The sequence below is a fragment of the Harmonia axyridis genome, chromosome 5 (genome assembly GCF_914767665.1).
Source record: "Harmonia axyridis chromosome 5, icHarAxyr1.1, whole genome shotgun sequence".
In the NCBI taxonomy this organism is placed as follows: Eukaryota; Metazoa; Arthropoda; class Insecta; order Coleoptera; family Coccinellidae; genus Harmonia; species Harmonia axyridis.
In genome coordinates this window covers 20,691,393-20,716,435 of record NC_059505.1, presented here as the reverse complement: position 1 = coordinate 20,716,435, position 25,043 = coordinate 20,691,393, and positions in this window count along the sequence as shown.

The following is a 25,043-nucleotide window of genomic DNA, read 5'->3' as shown; positions in this document are numbered from 1 at the left end:
ACCTTAAAAAATTGTAAAAAATTAAAAGTTCCTTCTTGGTGATAATATACCTCTTTTTCTATTGATCTGTTCACGTAGATCACGAAAGTTTTTATATGAGGGGTCTGCGACGAATAGTTTAGGAGATATAACGATTTTTATAGAGAGATTGAATTTTTACGGTTTTTTCCAAAAATTTCGACTTCAAATTTCTCCTAAACTATGGGGACTACGGAAAATAGGTAAGCAGAGTTGGTATTGGCAGTTCATGATTATTCGAATTCCACTCACGAATGACAATATTTGAGTCGAAGAATTTTCACGAATTTTCTCGAATTTTCCTTACCCCGGACCTTAAAAAATTGTAAAAAATTAAAAGTTCCTTCTTGGTAATAATATACCTCTTTTTCTATTGATCTGGTCACGTAGATCACGAAAGTTTTTATTTGAGGGGTTTGCGACGAATAGTTTAGGAGATATAACGATTTTTGTAGAGAGATTGAATTTTCTCGAATTTTCCTTACCCCGGACCTTAAAAAATTGTAAAAAATTAAAAGTTCCTTCTTGCTGATAATATACCTCTTTTTCTATTGATCTGTTCACGTAGATCACGAAAGTTTTTATATGAGGGGTCTGCGACGAATAGTTTAGGAGATATAACGACTTTTATAGAGAGATTGAATTTTTACGGTTTTTTCCAAAAATTTCGACTTCAAATTTCTCCTAAACTATGGGGACTACGGAAAATAGGTAAGCAGAGTTGGTATTGGCAGTTCATGATTATTCGAATTCCACTCACGAATGACAATATTTGAGTCGAAGAATTTTCTCGAATTTTCTCGAATTTTCTCGAATTTTCCTTACCCCGGACCTTAAAAAATTGTAAAAAATCAAGAGTTCCTTCTTGGTAATAATATACACCTTTTTCTATTGATCTGGTCATGTAGATCACGAAAGTTTTCATTTGAGGAGTCTGCGACGAATAGTTTAGGAGATATAACGATTTTTATAGAGAGATTGAATTTTCTCGAATTTTCCTTACCCCGGACCTTAAAAAATTGTAAAAAATTAAAAGTTCCTTCTTGGTGATAATATACCTCTTTTTCTATTGATCTGTTCACGTAGATCACGAAAGTTTTTATATGAGGGGTCTCCGACGAATAGTTTAGGAGATATAACGATTTTTATAGAGAGATTGAATTTTTACGGTTTTTTCCAAAAATTTCGACTTCAAATTTCTCCTAAACTATGGGGACTACGGAAAATCGGTAAGCAGAGTTGGTATTGGCAGTTCATGATTATTCGAATTCCACTCACGAATGACAATATTTGAGTCGAAGAATTTCCTCGAATTTTTCTTATCCCGCACCTTGAAAAATTGTAAAAAATTAAAAGTTCCTTCTTGGTAATAATATACCTCTTTTTCTATTGATCTGGTCATGTAGATCACGAAAGTTTTCATATGAGGAGTCTGCGACGAATAGTTTGGGAGATATAACGATTTTAGTAGAGAGATTGAATTTTTACGGTTTTTTCCAAAAATTTCGAATTCAAATTTCTCCTAAACTATGGGGACCACGGAAAATAGGTAAGCAGAGTTGGTATTGGCAGTTCATGATTATTCGAATTCCACTCACGAATGACAATATTTGAGTCGAAGAATTTTCTCGAATTTTCTCGAATTTTCCTTACCCCGGACCTTAAAAATTGTAAAAAATTAAAAGTTCCTTCTTGGTAATAATATACCTCTCTTTCTATTGATCTGGTCACGTAGATCACGAAAGTTTTTATTTGAGGAGTCTGCGACGAATAGTTTAGGAGATATAACGATTTTTATAGAGAGATTGAATTTTCTCGAATTTTCCTTACCCCGGACCTTGAAAAATTGTAAAAAATCAAAAGATCTTTCTTGGTAATAAAATACCTCTTTTTCTATTGATCTGTTCACGTAGATCACGAAAGTTTTCATATGAGGAGTCTGCGACGAATAGTTTAGGAGATATAACGATTTTATAGAGAGATTGAATTTTTACGGTTTTTTCCAAAAATTTCGACTTCAAATTTCTCCTAAACTATGGGGACTACGGAAAATAGGTAAGCAGAGTTGGTATTGGCAGTTCATGATTATTCGAATTCCACTCACGAATGACAATATTTGAGTCGAAGAATTTTCTCGAATTTTCCTTACCCCGGACCTTAAAAAATTGTAAAAAATTAAAAGTTCCTTCTTGGTAATAATATACCTCTTTTTCTATTGATCTGGTCACGTAGATCACGAAAGTTTTTATTTGAGGGGTTTGCGACGAATAGTTTAGGAGATATAACGATTTTTGTAGAGAGATTGAATTTTCTCGAATTTTCCTTACCCCGGACCTTAAAAAATTGTAAAAAATTAAAAGTTCCTTCTTGGTGATAATATACCTCTTTTTCTATTGATCTGTTCACGTAGATCACGAAAGTTTTTATATGAGGGGTCTGCGACGAATAGTTTAGGAGATATAACGATTTTTATAGAGAGATTGAATTTTTACGGTTTTTTCCAAAAATTTCGACTTCAAATTTCTCCTAAACTATGGGGACTACGGAAAATAGGTAAGCAGAGTTGGTATTGGCAGTTCATGATTATTCGAATTCCACTCACGAATGACAATATTTGAGTCGAAGAATTTTCTCGAATTTTCTCGAATTTTCCTTACCCCGGACCTTAAAAAATTGTAAAAAATTGAAAGTTCCTTCTTGGTGATAATATACCTCTTTTTCTATCGATCTGTTCACGTAGATCACGAAAGTTTTTATATGAGGTGTCTGCGACGAATAGTTTAGGAGATATAACGATTTTTATAGAGAGATTGAATTTTTACGGTTTTTTCCAAAAATTTCGACTTCAAATTTCTCCTAAACTATGGGGACTACGGAAAATCGGTAAGCAGAGTTGGTATTGGCAGTTCATGATTATTCGAATTCCACTCACGAATGACAATATTTGAGTCGAAGAATTTCCTCGAATTTTCCTTACCGCGGACCTTAAAAAATTGTAAAAAATTAAAAGTTCCTTCTTGGTGATAATATACCTCTTTTTCTATTGATCTGTTCACGTAGATCACGAAAGTTTTTATATGAGGGGTCTGCAACGAATAGTTTAGGAGATATAACGATTTTTATAGAGAGATTGAATTTTTACGGTTTTTTCCAAAAATTTCGACTTCAAATTTCTCCTAAATTATGGGGACTACGGAAAATCGGTAAGCAGAGTTGGTATTGGCAGTTCATGATTATTCGAATTCCACTCACGAATGACAATATTTGAGTCGAAGATTTTTCTCGAATTTTTCTTACCCCGGACCTTGAAAAATTGTAAAAAATTAAAAGTTCCTTCTTGGTAATAATATACCTCTTTTTCTATTGATCTGTTCACGTAGATCACGAAAGTTTTCATATGAGGTGTCTGCGACGAATAGTTTAGGAGATATAACGATTTTAGTAGAGAGATTGAATTTTTACGGTTTTTTCCAAAAATTTCGAATTCAAATTTCTCCTAAACTATGGGGACTACGGAAAATCGGTAAGCAGAGTTGGTATTGGCAGTTCATGGTTATCCGAATCCCACTCTCGCCTGACAATATTTGAGTCGAAAAATTTTCTCGAATTTTCTCGAATTTTCCTTACCCCGGACCTTAAAAAATTGTACAAAATTAAAAGTTCCTTCTTGGTAATAATATACCTCTTTTTCTATTGATCTGGTCATGTAGATCACGAAAGTTTTTATTTGAGGGGTTTGCGACGAATAGTTTAGGAGATATAACGATTTTTGTAGAGAGATTGAATTTTTACGGTTTTTTCCAAAAATTTCGAATTCAAATTTCTCCTTAACTATGGGGACTACGGAAAATCGGTAAGCAGAGTTGGTATTGGCAGTTCATGGTTATCCGAATCCCACTCTCGCCTGACAATATTTGAGTCGAAAAATTTTCTCGAATTTTCTCGAATTTTCCTTACCCCGGACCTTAAAAAATTGTAAAAAATTAAAAGTTCCTTCTTGGTAATAATATACCTCTTTTTCTATTGATCTGGTCATGTAGATCACGAAAGTTTTTATTTGAGGAGTCTGCGACGAATAGTTTAGGAGATATAACGATTTTTATAGAGAGATTGAATTTCCTCGAATTTTCCTTACCCCGGACTTGAAAAATTGAAAAAAAATTGAAAGATCTTTCTTGGTAATGAAATACCTCTTTTTCTATTGATCTGTTCACGTAGATCATGAAAGTTTTTATTTGAGGGTTATGCGACGAATAGTATAGGAGATATAACGATTTTTGTAGAGAGATTGAATTTTCTCGAATTCTCCTTACCGCGGACCTTAAAAAATTGTAAAAAATCAAAAGTTCCTTCTTGGTGATAATATACCTCTCTTTCTATTGATCTGTTCACGTAGATCACGAAAGTTTTTATATGAGGGGTCTGCGACGAATAGTTTAGGAGATATAGCTATTTTTATAGAGAGATTGAATTTTTACGGTTTTTTACAAAAATTTCGACTTCAAATTTCTGCTAAATTATGGGGACTACGGAAAATCGGTAAGCAGAGTTGGTATTGGCAGTTCATGATTATTCGAATTCCACTCACGAATGACAATATTTGAGTCGAAGATTTTTCTCGAATTTTCCTTACCCCGGACCTTGAAAAATTGTAAAAAATTAAAAGTTCCTTCTTGGTAATAATATACCTCTTTTTCTATTGATCTGGTCACGTTGATCACGAAAGTTTTCATATAAGGGGTCTGCGACGAATAGTTTAGGAGATATAACGATTTTAGTATTGAGATTGAATTTTTACGGTTTTTTCCAAAAATTTCGAATTCAAATTTCTCCTAAACTATGGGGACTACGAAAAATCGGTAAGCAGAGTTGGTATTGGCAGTTCATGGTTATTCGAATCCCACTCTCGCCTGACAATATTTGAGTCGAAAAATTTTCTCGAATTTTCCTTACCCCGGACCTTAAAAAATTGTACAAAATTAAAAGTTCCTTCTTGGTAATAATATACCTCTTTTTCTATTGATCTGGTCACGTTGATCACGAAAGTTTTCATATAAGGGGTCTGCGACGAATAGTTTAGGAGATATAACGATTTTAGTATTGAGATTGAATTTTTACGGTTTTTTCCAAAAATTTCGAATTCAAATTTCTCCTAAACTATGGGGACTACTTAAAATCGGTAAGCAGAGTTGGTATTGGCAGTTCATGGTTATCCGAATCCCACACTCGCCTGACAATATTTGAGTCGAAAAATTTTCTCGAATTTTCTCGAATTTTCCTCACCCCGGACCTTAAAAAATTGAAAAAATTAAAAGTTCCTTCTTGGTGATAATTTACCTCTTTTTCTATTGATCTGTTCACGTAGATCACGAAAGTTTTAATATGAGGGGTCTGCGACGAATAGTTTAGGAGATATAACGATTTTTATAGAGAGATTGAATTTTCTCGAATTTTCCTTACCCCGGACCTTGAAAAATTGTAAAAAATTAAAAGATCTTTCTTGGTAATAAAATACCTCTTTTTCTATTGATCTGTTCACGTAGATCACGAAAGTTTTTATTTGAGGGGTCTGCGACGAATAGTTTAGGAGATATAACGATTTTAGAAGAGAGATTGAATTTTCTCGAATTTTCCTTACCCCGGACCTTAAAAAATTGTAAAAAATTAAAAGTTCCTTCTTGGTGATAATATACCTCTTTTTCTATTGATCTGTTCACGTAGATCACGAAAGTTTTTATATGAGGGGTCTGCGACGAATAGTTTAGGAGATATAACGATTTTTATAGAGAGATTGAATTTTTACGGTTTTTTCCAAAAATATATATATATATTATTACCAAGAAGGAACTTTTAATTTTTTACAATTTTTCAAGGTCCGGGGTAAGAAAAATTCGAGAAAAATCTTCGACTCAAATATTGTCATTCGTGAGTGGAATTCGAATAATCATGAACTGCCAATACCAACTCTGCTTACCGATTTTCCGTAGTCCCCATAATTTAGGAGAAATTTGAAGTCGAAATTTTTGGAAAAAACCGTAAAAATTCAATCTCTCTATAAAAATCGTTATATCTCCTAAACTATTCGTTGCAGACCCCTCATATAAAAACTTTCGTGATCTACGTGAACAGATCAATAGAAAAAGAGGTATATTATCACCAAGAAGGAACTTTTAATTTTTTACAATTTTTTAAGGTCCGCGGTAAGGAAAATTCGAGGAAATTCTTCGACTCAAATATTGTCATTCGTGAGTGGAATTCGAATAATCATGAACTGCCAATACCAACTCTGCTTACCGATTTTCCGTAGTCCCCATAGTTTAGGAGAAATTTGAAGTCGAAATTTTTGGAAAAAACCGTAAAAATTCAATCTCTCTATAAAAATCGTTATATCTCCTAAACTATTCGTCGCAGACACCTCATATAAAAACTTTCGTGATCTACGTGAACAGATCGATAAAAAAAGAGGTATATTATCACCAAGAAGGAACTTTCAATTTTTTACAATTTTTTAAGGTCCGGGGTAAGGAAAATTCGAGAAAATTCGAGAAAATTCTTCGACTCAAATATTGTCATTCGTGAGTGGAATTCGAATAATCATGAACTGCCAATACCAACTCTGCTTACCTATTTTCCGTAGTCCCCATAGTTTAGGAGAAATTTGAAGTCGAAATTTTTGGAAAAAACCGTAAAAATTCAATCTCTCTATAAAAATCGTTATATCTCCTAAACTATTCGTCGCAGACCCCTCATATAAAAACTTTCGTGATCTACGTGAACAGATCAATAGAAAAAGAGGTATATTATCACCAAGAAGGAACTTTTAATTTTTTACAATTTTTTAAGGTCCGGGGTAAGGAAAATTCGAGAAAATTCAATCTCTCTACAAAAATCGTTATATCTCCTAAACTATTCGTCGCAAACCCCTCAAATAAAAACTTTCGTGATCTACGTGACCAGATCAATAGAAAAAGAGGTATATTATTACCAAGAAGGAACTTTTAATTTTTTACAATTTTTTAAGGTCCGGGGTAAGGAAAATTCGAGAAAATTCGAGAAAATTCTTCGACTCAAATATTGTCGTTCGTGAGTGGAATTCGAATAATCATGAACTGCCAATACCAACTCTGCTTACCTATTTTCCGTAGTCCCCATAGTTTAGGAGAAATTTGAATTCGAAATTTTTGGAAAAAACCGTAAAAATTCAATCTCTCTACTAAAATCGTTATATCTCCCAAACTATTCGTCGCAGACTCCTCATATGAAAACTTTCGTGATCTACGTGACCAGATCAATAGAAAAAGAGGTATATTATTACCAAGAAGGAACTTTTAATTTTTTACAATTTTTCAAGGTCCGGGATAAGAAAAATTCGAGGAAATTCTTCGACTCAAATATTGTCATTCGTGAGTGGAATTCGAATAATCATGAACTGCCAATACCAACTCTGCTTACCGATTTTCCGTAGTCCCCATAGTTTAGGAGAAATTTGAAGTCGAAATTTTTGGAAAAAACCGTTAAAATTCAATCTCTCTATAAAAATCGTTATATCTCCTAAACTATTCGTCGCAGACCCCTCATATAAAAACTTTCGTGATCTACGTGAACAGATCAATAGAAAAAGAGGTATATTATCACCAAGAAGGAACTTTTAATTTTTTACAATTTTTTAAGGTCCGGGGTAAGGAAAATTCGAGAAAATTCAATCTCTCTACAAAAATCGTTATATCTCCTAAACTATTCGTCGCAGACCCCTCAAATAAAAACTTTCGTGATCTACGTGAACAGATCAATAGAAAAAGAGGTATTTTATTACCAAGAAAGATCTTTTAATTTTTTACAATTTTTCAAGGTCCGGGGTAAGGAAAATTCGAGAAAATTCAATTTCTCTATAAAAATCGTTATATCTCCTAAACTATTCGTCGCAGACTCCTCAAATGAAAACTTTCGTGATCTACATGACCAGATCAATAGAAAAAGGTGTATATTATTACCAAGAAGGAACTTTTGATTTTTTACAATTTTTTAAGGTCCGGGGTAAGGAAAATTCGAGAAAATTCGAGAAAATTCTTCGACTCAAATATTGTCAGGCGAGAGTGGGATTCGAATAACCATGAACTGCCAATACCAACTCTGCTCACCGATTTTCCGTAGTCCCCATAGTTTAGGAGAAATTTGAATTCGAAATTTTTGGAAAAAAACCGTAAAAATTCAATCTCTCTACTAAAATCGTTATATCTCCTAAACTATTCGTCGCAGACCCCTCATATGAAAACTTTCGTGATCTACGTGACCAGATCAATAGAAAAAGAGGTATTTTATTACCAAGAAGGAACTTTTAATTTTTTACAATTTTTTAAGGTCCGGGGTAAGGAAAATTCGAGAAAATTCGAGAAAATTCTTCGACTCAAATATTGTCATTCGTGAGTGGAATTCGAATAATCATGAACTGCCAATACCAACTCTGCTTACCTATTTTCCGTAGTCCCCATAGTTTAGGAGAAATTTGAAGTCGAAATTTTTGGAAAAAACCGTAAAAATTCAATCTCTCTATAAAAATCGTTATATCTCCTAAACTATTCGTCGCAGACCCCTCATATGAAAACTTTCGTGATCTACGTGAACAGATCAATAGAAAAAGAGGTATATTATCAGCAAGAAGGAACTTTTAATTTTTTACAATTTTTTAAGGTCCGGGGTAAGGAAAATTCGAGAAAATTCAATCTCTCTACAAAAATCGTTATATCTCCTAAACTATTCGTCGCAAACCCCTCAAATAAAAACTTTCGTGATCTACGTGACCAGATCAATAGAAAAAGAGGTATATTATTACCAAGAAGGAACTTTTAATTTTTTACAATTTTTTAAGGTCCGGGGTAAGGAAAATTCGAGAAAATTCGAGAAAATTCTTCGACTCAAATATTGTCATTCGTGAGTGGAATTCGAATAATCATGAACTGCCAATACCAACTCTGCTTACCTATTTTCCGTAGTCCCCATAGTTTAGGAGAAATTTGAAGTCGAAATTTTCGGAAAAAACCGTAAAAATTCAATCTCTCTACTAAAATCGTTATATCTCATAGACTATTCGTCGCAGACCCCTCATATGAAAACTTTCGTGATCTACGTGACCAGATCAATAGAAAAAGAGGTTTATTATTACCAAGAAGGAACTTTTAATTTTTTACAATTTTTTAAGGTCCGGGGTAAGGAAAATTCGAGAAAATTCTTCGACTCAAATATTGTCATTCGTGAGTGGAATTCGAATAATCATGAACTGCCAATACCAACTCTGCTTACCTATTTTCCGTAGTCCCCATAGTTTAGGAGAAATTTGAATTCGAAATTTTTGGAAAAAACCGTAAAAATTCAATCTCTCTACTAAAATCGTTATATCTCCTAAACTATTCGTCGCAGACTCCTCAAATAAAAACTTTCGTGATCTACGTGACCAGATCAATAGAAAGAGAGGTATATTATTACCAAGAAGGAACTTTTAATTTTTTACAATTTTTTAAGGTCCGGGGTAAGGAAAATTCGAGAAAATTCGAGAAAATTCTTCGACTCAAATATTGTCATTCGTGAGTGGAATTCGAATAATCATGAACTGCCAATACCAACTCTGCTTACCTATTTTCCGTAGTCCCCATAGTTTAGGAGAAATTTGAAGTCGAAATTTTTGGAAAAAACCGTAAAAATTCAATCTCTCTATAAAAATCGTTATATCTCCTAAACTATTCGTCGCAGACCCCTCATATGAAAACTTTCGTGATCTACGTGAACAGATCAATAGAAGAAGAGGTATATTATCAGCAAGAAGGAACTTTTAATTTTTTACAATTTTTTAAGGTCCGGGGTAAGGAAAATTCGAGAAAATTCAATCTCTCTACAAAAATCGTTATATCTCCTAAACTATTCGTCGCAAACCCCTCAAATAAAAACTTTCGTGATCTACGTGACCAGATCAATAGAAAAAGAGGTATATTATTACCAAGAAGGAACTTTTAATTTTTTACAATTTTTTAAGGTCCGGGGTAAGGAAAATTCGAGAAAATTCGAGAAAATTCTTCGACTCAAATATTGTCATTCGTGAGTGGAATTCGAATAATCATGAACTGCCAATACCAACTCTGCTTACCTATTTTCCGTAGTCCCCATAGTTTAGGAGAAATTTGAAGTCGAAATTTTTGGAAAAAACCGTAAAAATTCAATCTCTCTATAAAAATCGTTATATCTCCTAAACTATTCGTCGCAGACCCCTCATATAAAAACTTTCGTGATCTACGAGAACAGATCAATAGAAAAAGAGGCATATTATCACCAAGAAGGAACTTTTAATTTTTTACAATTTTTTAAGGTCCGGGGTAAGGAAAATTCGAGAAAATTCGAGAAAATTCGAGAAAATTCTTCGACTCAAATATTGTCATTCGTGAGTGGAATTCGAATAATCATGAACTGCCAATACCAACTCTGCTTACCTATTTTCCGTAGTCCCCATAGTTTAGAAGAAATTTGAATTCGAAATTTTTGGAAAAAACCGTTAAAATTCAATCTCTCTACTAAAATCGTTATATCTCCTAGACTATTCGTCGCAGACCCCTCATATGAAAACTTTCGTGATCTACGTGACCAGATCAATAGAAAAAGAGGTATATTATTACCAAGAAGGAACTTTTAATTTTTAACAATTTTTCAAGGTCCGGGGTAAGGAAAATTCGAGAAAATTCTTCGACTCAAATATTGTCATTCGTGAGTGGAATTCGAATAATCATGAACTGCCAATACCAATTCTGCTTACCGATTTTCCGTAGTCCCCATAGTTTAGGAGAAATTTGAAGTCGAAATTTTTGGAAAAAACCGTAAAAATTCAATCTCTCTATAAAAATCGTTATATCTCCTAAACTTTTCGTCGCAGACCCCTCATATAAAAACTTTCGTGATCTACGTGAACAGATCAATAGAAAAAGACGTATATTATCACCAAGAAGGAACTTTTAATTTTTTACAATTTTTTAAGATCCGGGGTAAGGAAAATTCGAGAAAATTCAATCTCTCTACAAAAATCGTTATATCTCCTAAACTATTCGTCGCAGACCCCTCAAATAAAAACTTTCGTGATCTACGTGAACAGATCAATAGAAAAAGAGGTATTTTATTACCAAGAAAGATCTTTTAATTTTTTACAATTTTTCAAGGTCCGGGGTAAGGAAAATTCGAGAAAATTCAATCTCTCTATAAAAATCGTTATATCTCCTAAACTATTCGTCGCAGACTCCTCAAATAAAAACTTTCTTGATCTACATGACCAGATCAATAGAAAAAGAGGTATATTATTACCAAGAAGGAACTTTTAATTTTTTACAATTTTTTAAGGTCCGGGGTAAGGAAATTTCGAGAAAATTCGGGAAAATTCTTCGACTCAAATATTGTCATTCGTGAGTGGAATTCGAATAATCATGAACTGCCAATACCAACTCTGCTTACCTATTTTCCGTAGTCCCCATAGTTTAGGAGAAATTTGAATTCGAAATTTTTGGAAAAAACCGTAAAAATTCAATCTCTCTACTAAAATCGTTATATCTCCTAAACTATTCGTCGCAGACCCCTCATATGAAAACTTTCGTGATCTACGTGACCAGATCAATAGAAAAAGAGGTATATTATTACCAAGAAGGAACTTTTAATTTTTTACAATTTTTCAAGGTCCGGGGTAAGAAAAATTCGAGAAAATTCTTCGACTCAAATATTGTCATTCGTGAGTGGAATTCGAATAATCATGAACTGCCAATACCAACTCTGCTTACCGATTTTCCGTAGTCCCCATAGTTTAGGAGAAATTTGAAGTCGAAATTTTTGGAAAAAACCGTAAAAATTCAATCTCTCTATAAAAATCGTTATATCTCCTAAACTATTCGTCGCAGACCCCTCATATAAAAACTTTCGTGATCTACGTGAACAGATCAATAGAAAAAGAGGTATATTATCACCAAGAAGGAACTTTTAATTTTTTACAATTTTTTAAGGTCCGGGGTAAGGAAAATTCGAGAAAATTCAATCTCTCTACAAAAATCGTTATATCTCCTAAACTATTCGTCGCAGACCCCTCAAATAAAAACTTTAGGAGAAATTTGAAGTCGAAATTTTTGGAAAAAACCGTAAAAATTCAATCTCTCTATAAAAATCGTTATATCTCCTAAACTATTCGTCGCAGACTCCTCATATGAAAACTTTCGTGATCTACGTGACCAGATCAATAGAAAAAGAGGTATTTTATTACCAAGAAAGATCTTTTAATTTTTTACAATTTTTCAAGGTCCGGGGTAAGGAAAATTCGAGAAAATTCAATCTCTCTATAAAAATCGTTATATCTCCTAAACTATTCGTCGCAGACTCCTCAAATAAAAACTTTCGTGATCTACGTGACCAGATCAATAGAAAGAGAGGTATATTATTACCAAGAAGGAACTTTTAATTTTTTACAATTTTTTAAGGTCCGGGGTAAGGAAAATTCGAGAAAATTCGAGAAAATTCTTCGACTCAAATATTGTCGTTCGTGAGTGGAATTCGAATAATCATGAACTGCCAATACCAACTCTGCTTACCTATTTTCCGTAGTCCCCATAGTTTAGGAGAAATTTGAATTCGAAATTTTCGGAAAAAACCGTAAAAATTCAATCTCTCTACTAAAATCGTTATATCTCCCAAACTATTCGTCGCAGACTCCTCATATGAAAACTTTCGTGATCTACGTGACCAGATCAATAGAAAAAGAGGTATATTATTACCAAGAAGGAACTTTTAATTTTTTACAATTTTTCAAGGTCCGGGATAAGAAAAATTCGAGGAAATTCAATCTCTCTATAAAAATCGTTATATCTCCTAAACTATTCGTCGCAGACTCCTCAAATAAAAACTTTCGTGATCTACGTGACCAGATCAATAGAAAGAGAGGTATATTATTACCAAGAAGGAACTTTTAATTTTTCACAATTTTTTAAGGTCCGGGGTAAGGAAAATTCGAGAAAATTCGAGAAAATTCGAGAAAATTCTTCGACTCAAATATTGTCATTCGTGAGTGGAATTCGAATAATCATGAACTGCCAATACCAACTCTGCTTACCTATTTTCCGTAGTCCCCATAGTTTAGGAGAAACTTGAAGTCGAAATTTTTGGAAAAAACCGTAAAAATTCAATCTCTCTATAAAAATCGTTATATCTCCTAAACTATTCGTCGCAGACCCCTCATATAAAAACTTTCGTGATCTACGTGAACAGATCAATAGCAAAAGAGGTATATTATCACCAAGAAGGAACTTTTAATTTTTTACAATTTTTTAAGGTCCGGGGTAAGGAAAATTCGAGAAAATTCGAGAAAATTCTTCGACTCAAATATTGTCATTCGTGAGTGGGATTCGAATAACCATGAACTGCCAATACCAACTCTGCTTACCGATTTTCCGTAGTCCCCATAGTTTAGGAGAAATTTGAAGTCGAAATTTTCGGAAAAAACCGTAAAAATTCAATCTCTCTACTAAAATCGTTATATCTCCCAAACTATTCGTCGCAGACTCCTCATATGAAAACTTTCGTGATCTACGTGACCAGATCAATAGAAAAAGAGGTATATTATTACCAAGAAGGAACTTTTAATTTTTTACAATTTTTCAAGGTCCGGGATAAGAAAAATTCGAGGAAATTCAATCTCTCTATAAAAATCGTTATATCTCCTAAACTATTCGTCGCAGACTCCTCAAATAAAAACTTTCGTGATCTACGTGACCAGATCAATAGAAAGAGAGGTATATTATTACCAAGAAGGAACTTTTAATTTTTTACAATTTTTCAAGGTCCGGGGTAAGGAAAATTCGAGAAAATTCGAGAAAATTCTTCGACTCAAATATTGTCATTCGTGAGTGGAATTCGAATAATCATGAACTGCCAATACCAACTCTGCTTACCTATTTTCCGTAGTCCCCATAGTTTAGGAGAAATTTGAAGTCGAAATTTTTGGAAAAAACCGTAAAAATTCAATCTCTCTATAAAAATCGTTATATCTCCTAAACTATTCGTCGCAGACCCCTCATATGAAAACTTTCGTGATCTACGTGAACAGATCAATAGAAAAAGAGGTATATTATCAGCAAGAAGGAACTTTTAATTTTTTACAATTTTTTAAGGTCCGGGGTAAGGAAAATTCGAGAAAATTCAATCTCTCTACAAAAATCGTTATATCTCCTAAACTATTCGTCGCAAACCCCTCAAATAAAAACTTTCGTGATCTACGTGACCAGATCAATAGAAAAAGAGGTATATTATTACCAAGAAGGAACTTTTAATTTTTTACAATTTTTTAAGGTCCGGGGTAAGGAAAATTCGAGAAAATTCGAGAAAATTCTTCGACTCAAATATTGTCATTCGTGAGTGGAATTCGAATAATCATGAACTGCCAATACCAACTCTGCTTACCTATTTTCCGTAGTCCCCATAGTTTAGGAGAAATTTGAAGTCGAAATTTTTGGAAAAAACCGTAAAAATTCAATCTCTCTATAAAAATCGTTATATCTCCTAAACTATTCGTCGCAGACCCCTCATATAAAAACTTTCGTGATCTACGTGAACAGATCAATAGAAAAAGAGGTATATTATCACCAAGAAGGAACTTTTAATTTTTTACAATTTTTTAAGGTCCGGGGTAAGGAAAATTCGAGAAAATTCGAGAAAATTCTTCGACTCAAATATTGTCATTCGTGAGTGGGATTCGAATAACCATGAACTGCCAATACCAACTCTGCTTACCGATTTTCCGTAGTCCCCATAGTTTAGGAGAAATTTGAAGTCGAAATTTTCGGAAAAAACCGTAAAAATTCAATCTCTCTACTAAAATCGTTATATCTCCTAGACTATTCGTCGCAGACCCCTCATATGAAAACTTTCGTGATCTACGTGACCAGATCAATAGAAAAAGAGGTTTATTATTACCAAGAAGGAACTTTTAATTTTTTACAATTTTTTAAGGTCCGGGGTAAGGAAAATTCGAGAAAATTCTTCGACTCAAATATTGTCATTCGTGAGTGGAATTCGAATAATCATGAACTGCCAATACCAACTCTGCTTACCTATTTTCCGTAGTCCCCATAGTTTAGGAGAAATTTGAATTCGAAATTTTTGGAAAAAACCGTTAAAATTCAATCTCTCTACTAAAATCGTTATATCTCCTAGACTATTCGTCGCAGACCCCTCATATGAAAACTTTCGTGATCTACGTGACCAGATCAATAGAAAAAGAGGTATATTATTACCAAGAAGGAACTTTTAATTTTTAACAATTTTTCAAGGTCCGGGGTAAGGAAAATTCGAGAAAATTCTTCGACTCAAATATTGTCATTCGTGAGTGGAATTCGAATAATCATGAACTGCCAATACCAATTCTGCTTACCGATTTTCCGTAGTCCCCATAGTTTAGGAGAAATTTGAAGTCGAAATTTTTGGAAAAAACCGTAAAAATTCAATCTCTCTATAAAAATCGTTATATCTCCTAAACTTTTCGTCGCAGACCCCTCATATAAAAACTTTCGTGATCTACGTGAACAGATCAATAGAAAAAGACGTATATTATCACCAAGAAGGAACTTTTAATTTTTTACAATTTTTTAAGATCCGGGGTAAGGAAAATTCGAGAAAATTCAATCTCTCTACAAAAATCGTTATATCTCCTAAACTATTCGTCGCAGACCCCTCAAATAAAAACTTTCGTGATCTACGTGAACAGATCAATAGAAAAAGAGGTATTTTATTACCAAGAAAGATCTTTTAATTTTTTACAATTTTTCAAGGTCCGGGGTAAGGAAAATTCGAGAAAATTCAATCTCTCTATAAAAATCGTTATATCTCCTAAACTATTCGTCGCAGACTCCTCAAATAAAAACTTTCGTGATCTACATGACCAGATCAATAGAAAAAGAGGTATATTATTACCAAGAAGGAACTTTTAATTTTTTACAATTTTTTAAGGTCCGGGGTAAGGAAATTTCGAGAAAATTCGGGAAAATTCTTCGACTCAAATATTGTCATTCGTGAGTGGAATTCGAATAATCATGAACTGCCAATACCAACTCTGCTTACCTATTTTCCGTAGTCCCCATAGTTTAGGAGAAATTTGAATTCGAAATTTTTGGAAAAAACCGTAAAAATTCAATCTCTCTACTAAAATCGTTATATCTCCTAAACTATTCGTCGCAGACCCCTCATATGAAAACTTTCGTGATCTACGTGACCAGATCAATAGAAAAAGAGGTATATTATTACCAAGAAGGAACTTTTAATTTTTTACAATTTTTCAAGGTCCGGGGTAAGAAAAATTCGAGAAAATTCTTCGACTCAAATATTGTCATTCGTGAGTGGAATTCGAATAATCATGAACTGCCAATACCAACTCTGCTTACCGATTTTCCGTAGTCCCCATAGTTTAGGAGAAATTTGAAGTCGAAATTTTTGGAAAAAACCGTAAAAATTCAATCTCTCTATAAAAATCGTTATATCTCCTAAACTATTCGTCGCAGACCCCTCATATAAAAACTTTCGTGATCTACGTGAACAGATCAATAGAAAAAGAGGTATATTATCACCAAGAAGGAACTTTTAATTTTTTACAATTTTTTAAGGTCCGGGGTAAGGAAAATTCGAGAAAATTCAATCTCTCTACAAAAATCGTTATATCTCCTAAACTATTCGTCGCAGACCCCTCAAATAAAAAGTTTAGGAGAAATTTGAAGTCGAAATTTTTGGAAAAAACCGTAAAAATTCAATCTCTCTATAAAAATCGTTATATCTCCTAAACTATTCGTCGCAGACTCCTCATATGAAAACTTTCGTGATCTACGTGACCAGATCAATAGAAAAAGAGGTATTTTATTACCAAGAAAGATCTTTTAATTTTTTACAATTTTTCAAGGTCCGGGGTAAGGAAAATTCGAGAAAATTCAATCTCTCTATAAAAATCGTTATATCTCCTAAACTATTCGTCGCAGACTCCTCAAATAAAAACTTTCGTGATCTACGTGACCAGATCAATAGAAAGAGAGGTATATTATTACCAAGAAGGAACTTTTAATTTTTTACAATTTTTTAAGGTCCGGGGTAAGGAAAATTCGAGAAAATTCGAGAAAATTCTTCGACTCAAATATTGTCGTTCGTGAGTGGAATTCGAATAATCATGAACTGCCAATACCAACTCTGCTTACCTATTTTCCGTAGTCCCCATAGTTTAGGAGAAATTTGAATTCGAAATTTTTGGAAAAAACCGTAAAAATTCAATCTCTCTACTAAAATCGTTATATCTCCCAAACTATTCGTCGCAGATTCCTCATATGAAAACTTTCGTGATCTACGTGACCAGATCAATAGAAAAAGAGGTATATTATTACCAAGAAGGAACTTTTAATTTTTTACAATTTTTCAAGGTCCGGGATAAGAAAAATTCGAGGAAATTCTTCGACTCAAATATTGTCATTCGTGAGTGGAATTCGAATAATCATGAACTGCCAATACCAACTCTGCTTACCGATTTTCCGTAGTCCCCATAGTTTAGGAGAAATTTGAAGTCGAAATTTTTGGAAAAAACAGTAAAAATTCAATCTCTCTTTAAAAATCGTTATATCTCCTAAACTATTCGTCGCAGACCCCTCATATAAAAACTTTCGTGATCTACGTGAACAGATCAATAGAAAAAGAGGTATATTATCACCAAGAAGGAACTTTTAATTTTTTACAATTTTTTAAGGTCCGGGGTAAGGAAAATTCGAGAAAATTCAATCTCTCTACAAAAATCGTTATATCTCCTAAACTATTCGTCGCAGACCCCTCAAATAAAAACTTTCGTGATCTACGTGAACAGATCAATAGAAAAAGAGGTATTTTATTACCAAGAAAGATCTTTTAATTTTTTACAATTTTTCAAGGTCCGGGGTAAGGAAAATTCGAGAAAATTCAATCTCTCTATAAAAATCGTTATATCTCCTAAACTATTCGTCGCAGACTCCTCAAATGAAAACTTTCGTGATCTACATGACCAGATCAATAGAAAAAGGTGTATATTATTACCAAGAAGGAACTTTTGATTTTTTACAATTTTTTAAGGTCCGGGGTAAGGAAAATTCGAGAAAATTCTTCGACTCAAATATTGTCAGGCGAGAGTGGGATTCGAATAACCATGAACTGCCAATACCAACTCTGCTCACCGATTTTCCGTAGTCCCCATAGTTTAGGAGAAATTTGAATTCGAAATTTTTGGAAAAAAACCGTAAAAATTCAATCTCTCTACTAAAATCGTTATATCTCCTAAACTATTCGTCGCAGACCCCTCATATGAAAACTTTCGTGATCTACGTGACCAGATCAATAGAAAAAGAGGTATATTATTACCAAGAAGGAACTTTTAATTTTTTACAATTTTTTAAGGTCCGGGGTAAGGAAAATTCGAGAAAATTCGAGAAAATTCTTCGACTCAAATATTGTCATTCGTGAGTGGAATTCGAATAATCATGAACTGCCAATACCAACTCTGCTTACCTATTTTCCGTAGTCCCCATAGTTTAGGAGAAATTTGAAGTCGAAATTTTTGGAAAAAACCGTAAAAATTCAATCTCTCTATAAAAATCGTTATATCTCCTAAACTATTCGTCGCAGACCCCTCATATGAAAACTTTCGTGATCTACGTGAACAGATCAATAGAAAAAGAGGTATATTATCAGCAAGAAGGAACTTTTAATTTTTTACAATTTTTTAAGGTCCGGGGTAAGGAAAATTCGAGAAAATTCAATCTCTCTACAAAAATCGTTATATCTCCTAAACTATTCGTCGCAAACCCCTCAAATAAAAACTTTCGTGATCTACGTGACCAGATCAATAGAAAAAGAGGTATATTATTACCAAGAAGGAACTTTCAATTTTTTACAATTTTTTAAGGTCCGGGGTAAGGAAAATTCGAGAAAATTCGAGAAAATTCTTCGACTCAAATATTGTCATTCGTGAGTGGAATTCGAATAATCATGAACTGCCAATACCAACTCTGCTTACCTATTTTCCGTAGTCCCCATAGTTTAGGAGAAATTTGAAGTCGAAATTTTTGGAAAAAACCGTAAAAATTCAATCTCTCTATAAAAATCGTTATATCTCCTAAACTATTCGTCGCAGACCCCTCATATAAAAACTTTCGTGATCTACGTGAACAGATCAATAGAAAAAGAGGTATATTATCACCAAGAAGGAACTTTTAATTTTTTACAATTTTTTAAGGTCCGGGGTAAGGAAAATTCGAGAAAATTCGAGAAAATTCTTCGACTCAAATATTGTCATTCGTGAGTGGGATTCGAATAACCATGAACTGCCAATACCAACTCTGCTTACCGATTTTCCGTAGTCCCCATAGTTTAGGAGAAATTTGAAGTCGAAATTTTCGGAAAAAACCGTAAAAATTCAATCTCTCTACTAAAATCGTTATATCTCCTAGACTATTCGTCGCAGACCCCTCATATGAAAACTTTCGTGATCTACGTGACCAGATCAATAGAAAAAGAGGTATATTATTACCAAGAAGGAACTTTTAATTTTTTACAATTTTTTAAGGTCCGGGGTAAGGAAAATTCGAGAAAATTCTTCGACTCAAATATTGTCATTCGTGAGTGGAATTCGAATAATCATGAACTGCCAATACCAACTCTGCTTACCGATTTTCCGTAGTCCCCATAGTTTAGGAGAAATTTGAAGTCGAAATTTTCGGAAAAAACCGTAAAAATTCAATCTCTCTACTAAAATCGTTATATCTCCTAGACTATTCGTCGCAGACCCCTCATGAAAACTTTCGTGATCTACGTGACCAGATCAATAGAAAAAGAGGTATATTATTACCAAGAAGGAACTTTTAATTTTTTACAATTTTTTAAGGTCCGGGGTAAGGAAAATTCGAGAAAATTCTTCGACTCAAATATTGTCATTCGTGAGTGGAATTCGAATAATCATGAACTGCCAATACCAATTCTGCTTACCGATTTTCCGTAGTCCCCATAGTTTAGGAGAAATTTGAAGTCGAAATTTTTGGAAAAAACCGTAAAAATTCAATCTCTCTATAAAAATCGTTATATCTCCTAAACTTTTCGTCGCAGACCCCTAATATAAAAACTTTCGTGATCTACGTGAACAGATCAATAGAAAAAGACGTATATTATCACCAAGAAGGAACTTTTAATTTTTTACAATTTTTCAAGGTCCGGGGTAAGGAAAATTCGAGAAAATTCAATCTCTCTATAAAAATCGTTATATCTCCTAAACTATTCGTCGCAGACTCCTCAAATAAAAACTTTCGTGATCTACATGACCAGATCAATAGAAAAAGAGGTATATTATTACCAAGAAGGAACTTTTAATTTTTTACAATTTTTTAAGGTCCGGGGTAAGGAAATTTCGAGAAAATTCGGGAAAATTCTTCGACTCAAATATTGTCATTCGTGAGTGGAATTCGAATAATCATGAACTGCCAATACCAACTCTGCTTACCTATTTTCCGTAGTCCCCATAGTTTAGGAGAAATTTGAATTCGAAATTTTCGGAAAAAACCGTAAAAATTCAATCTCTCTACTAAAATCGTTATATCTCCTAAACTATTCGTCGCAGACCCCTCATATGAAAACTTTCGTGATCTACGTGACCAGATCAATAGAAAAAGAGGTATATTATTACCAAGAAGGAACTTTTAATTTTTTACAATTTTTCAAGGTCCGGGGTAAGAAAAATTCGAGAAAATTCTTCGACTCAAATATTGTCATTCGTGAGTGGAATTCGAATAATCATGAACTGCCAATACCAACTCTGCTTACCGATTTTCCGTAGTCCCCATAGTTTAGGAGAAATTTGAAGTCGAAATTTTTGGAAAAAACCGTAAAAATTCAATCTCTCTATAAAAATCGTTATATCTCCTAAACTATTCGTCGCAGACCCCTCATATAAAAACTTTCGTGATCTACGTGAACAGATCAATAGAAAAAGAGGTATATTATCACCAAGAAGGAACTTTTAATTTTTTACAATTTTTTAAGGTCCGGGGTAAGGAAAATTCGAGAAAATTCAATCTCTCTACAAAAATCGTTATATCTCCTAAACTATTCGTCGCAGACCCCTCAAATAAAAACTTTCGTGGTCTACGTGAACAGATCAATAGAAAAAGAGGTATTTTATTACCAAGAAAGATCTTTCAATTTTTTACAATTTTTCAAGGTCCGGGGTAAGGAAAATTCGAGAAAATTCAATCTCTCTATAAAAATCGTTATATCTCCTAAACTATTCGTCGCAGACTCCTCAAATAAAAACTTTCGTGATCTACATGACCAGATCAATAGAAAAAGAGGTATATTATTACCAAGAAGGAACTTTCAATTTTTTATAATTTTTTAAGGTCCGTGGTAAGAAAAATTCGAGAAAATTCGAGAGAATTTTTCGACTCAAATATTGTCAGGCGAGAGTGGGATTCGAATAACCATGAACTGCCAATACCAACTCTGCTCACCGATTTTCCGTAGTCCCCATAGTTTAGGAGAAATTTGAATTCGAAGTTTTTGGAAAAAACCGTAAAAATTCAATCTCTCTACAAAAATCGTAATATCTCCTAAACTATTCGTCGCAAACCCCTCAAATAAAAACTTTCGTGATCTACGTGACCAGATCAATAAAAAAAGAGGTATATTATTACCAAGAAGGAACTTTTAATTTTTTACAATTTTTTAAGGTCCGGGGTAAGGAAAATTCGAGAAAATTCGAGAAAATTCTTCGACTCAAATATTGTCATTCGTGAGTGGAATTCGAATAATCATGAACTGCCAATACCAAATCTGCCTACCTATTTTCCGTAGTCCCCATAGTTTAGGAGAAATTTGAATTCGAAATTTTTGGAAAAAACCGTAAAAATTCAATCTCTCTATAAAAATCGTTATATCTCCTAAACTATTCGTCGCAGACCCCTCATATAAAAACTTTCGTGATCTACGTGAACAGATCAATAGAAAAAGAGGTATATTATCACCAAGAAGGAACTTTTAATTTTTTACAATTTTTTAAGGTCCGGGGTAAGGAATATTCGAGAAAATTCAATCTCTCTACAAAAATCGTTATATCTCCTAAACTATTCGTCGCAGACCCCTCAAATAAAAACTTTCGTGATCTACGTGAACAGATCAATAGAAAAAGAGGTGTTTTATTACCAAGAAAGATCTTTTAATTTTTTACAATTTTTCAAGGTCCGGGGTAAGGAAAATTCGAGAAAATTCAATCTCTCTATAAAAATCGTTATATCTCCTAAACTATTCGTCGCAGACTCCTCAAATGAAAACTTTCGTGATCTACATGACCAGATCAATAGAAAAAGGTGTATATTATTACCAAGAAGGAACTTTTGATTTTTTACAATTTTTTAAGGTCCGGGGTAGGGAAAATTCGAGAAAATTTTTCGACTCAAATATTGTCAGGCGAGAGTGGGATTCGAATAACCATGAACTGCCAATACCAACTCTGCTTACCGATTTTCCGTAGTCCCCATAGTTTAGGAGAAATTTGAAGTCGAAATTTTTGGAAAAAACCGTAAAAATTCAATCTCTCTATAAAAATCGTTATATCTCCTAAACTATTCGTCGCAGACCTCTCATATAAAAACTTTCGTGATCTACGTGAACAGATCAATAGAAAAAGAGGTATATTATTACCAAGAAGGAACTTTTAATTTTTTACAATTTTTTAAGGTCCGGGGTAAGGAAATTTCGAGAAAATTCGGGAAAATTCTTCGACTCAAATATTGTCATTCGTGAGTGGAATTCGAATAATCATGAACTGCCAATACCAACTCTGCTTACCTATTTTCCGTAGTCCCCATAGTTTAGGAGAAATTTGAATTCGAAATTTTTGGAAAAAACCGTAAAAATTCAATCTCTCTACTAAAATCGTTATATCTCCTAAACTATTCGTCGCAGACCCCTCATATGAAAACTTTCGTGATCTACGTGACCAGATCAATAGAAAAAGAGGTATATTATCACCAAGAAGGAACTTTTAATTTTTTACAATTTTTTAAGGTCCGGGGTAAGGAAAATTCGAGAAAATTCGAGAAAATTCTTCGACTCAAATATTGTCATTCGTGAGTGGGATTCGAATAACCATGAACTGCCAATACCAACTCTGCTTACCGATTTTCCGTAGTCCCCATAGTTTAGGAGAAATTTGAATTCGAAATTTTTGGAAAAAACCGTAAAAATTCAATCTCTCTACAAAAATCGTTATATCTCCTAAACTATTCGTCGCAAACCCCTCAAATAAAAACTTTCGTGATCTACGTGACCAGATCAATAGAAAAAGAGGTATATTATTACCAAGAAGGAACTTTTAATTTTTTACAATTTTTTAAGGTCCGGGGTAAGGAAAATTCGAGAAAATTCTTCGACTCAAATATTGTCATTCGTGAGTGGAATTCGAATAATCATGAACTGCCAATACCAACTCTGCTTACCTATTTTCCGTAGTCCCCATAGTTTAGGAGAAATTTGAATTCGAAATTTTTGGAAAAAACCGTTAAAATTCAATCTCTCTACTAAAATCGTTATATCTCCTAGACTATTCGTCGCAGACCCCTCATATGAAAACTTTCGTGATCTACGTGACCAGATCAATAGAAAAAGAGGTATATTATTACCAAGAAGGAACTTTTAATTTTTAACAATTTTTCAAGGTCCGGGGTAAGGAAAATTCGAGAAAATTCTTCGACTCAAATATTGTCATTCGTGAGTGGAATTCGAATAATCATGAACTGCCAATACCAACTCTGCTTACCTATTTTCCGTAGTCCCCATAGTTTAGGAGAAATTTGAATTCGAAATTTTTGGAAAAATCCGTAAAAATTCAATCTCTCTACTAAAATCGTTATATCTCCTAGACTATTCGTCGCAGACCCCTCATATAAAAACTTTCGTGATCTACGTGACCAGATCAATAGAAAAAGAGGTATATTATTACCAAGAAGGAACTTTTAATTTTTTACAATTTTTCAAGGTCCGGGGTAAGAAAAATTCGAGAAAATTCTTCGACTCAAATATTGTCATTCGTGAGTGGAATTCGAATAATCATGAACTGCCAATACCAATTCTGCTTACCGATTTTCCGTAGTCCCCATAGTTTAGGAGAAATTTGAAGTCGAAATTTTTGGAAAAAACCGTAAAAATTCAATCTCTCTATAAAAATCGTTATATCTCCTAAACTTTTCGTCGCAGACCCCTCATATAAAAACTTTCGTGATCTACGTGAACAGATCAATAGAAAAAGACGTATATTATCACCAAGAAGGAACTTTAAATTTTTTACAATTTTTTAAGATCCGGGGTAAGGAAAATTCGAGAAAATTCAATCTCTCTACAAAAATCGTTATATCTCCTAAACTATTCGTCGCAGACCCCTCAAATAAAAACTTTCGTGATCTACGTGAACAGATCAATAGAAAAAGAGGTATTTTATTACCGTGAAAGATCTTTTAATTTTTTACAATTTTTCAAGGTCCGGGGTAAGGAAAATTCGAGAAAATTCAATCTCTCTATAAAAATCGTTATATCTCCTAAACTATTCGTCGCAGACTCCTCAAATAAAAACTTTCGTGATCTACATGACCAGATCAATAGAAAAAGAGGTATATTATTACCAAGAAGGAACTTTTAATTTTTTACAATTTTTTAAGGTCCGGGGTAAGGAAATTTCGAGAAAATTCGGGAAAATTCTTCGACTCAAATATTGTCATTCGTGAGTGGAATTCGAATAATCATGAACTGCCAATACCAACTCTGCTTACCTATTTTCCGTAGTCCCCATAGTTTAGGAGAAATTTGAATTCGAAATTTTTGGAAAAAACCGTAAAAATTCAATCTCTCTACTAAAATCGTTATATCTCCTAAACTATTCGTCGCAGACCCCTCATATGAAAACTTTCGTGATCTACGTGACCAGATCA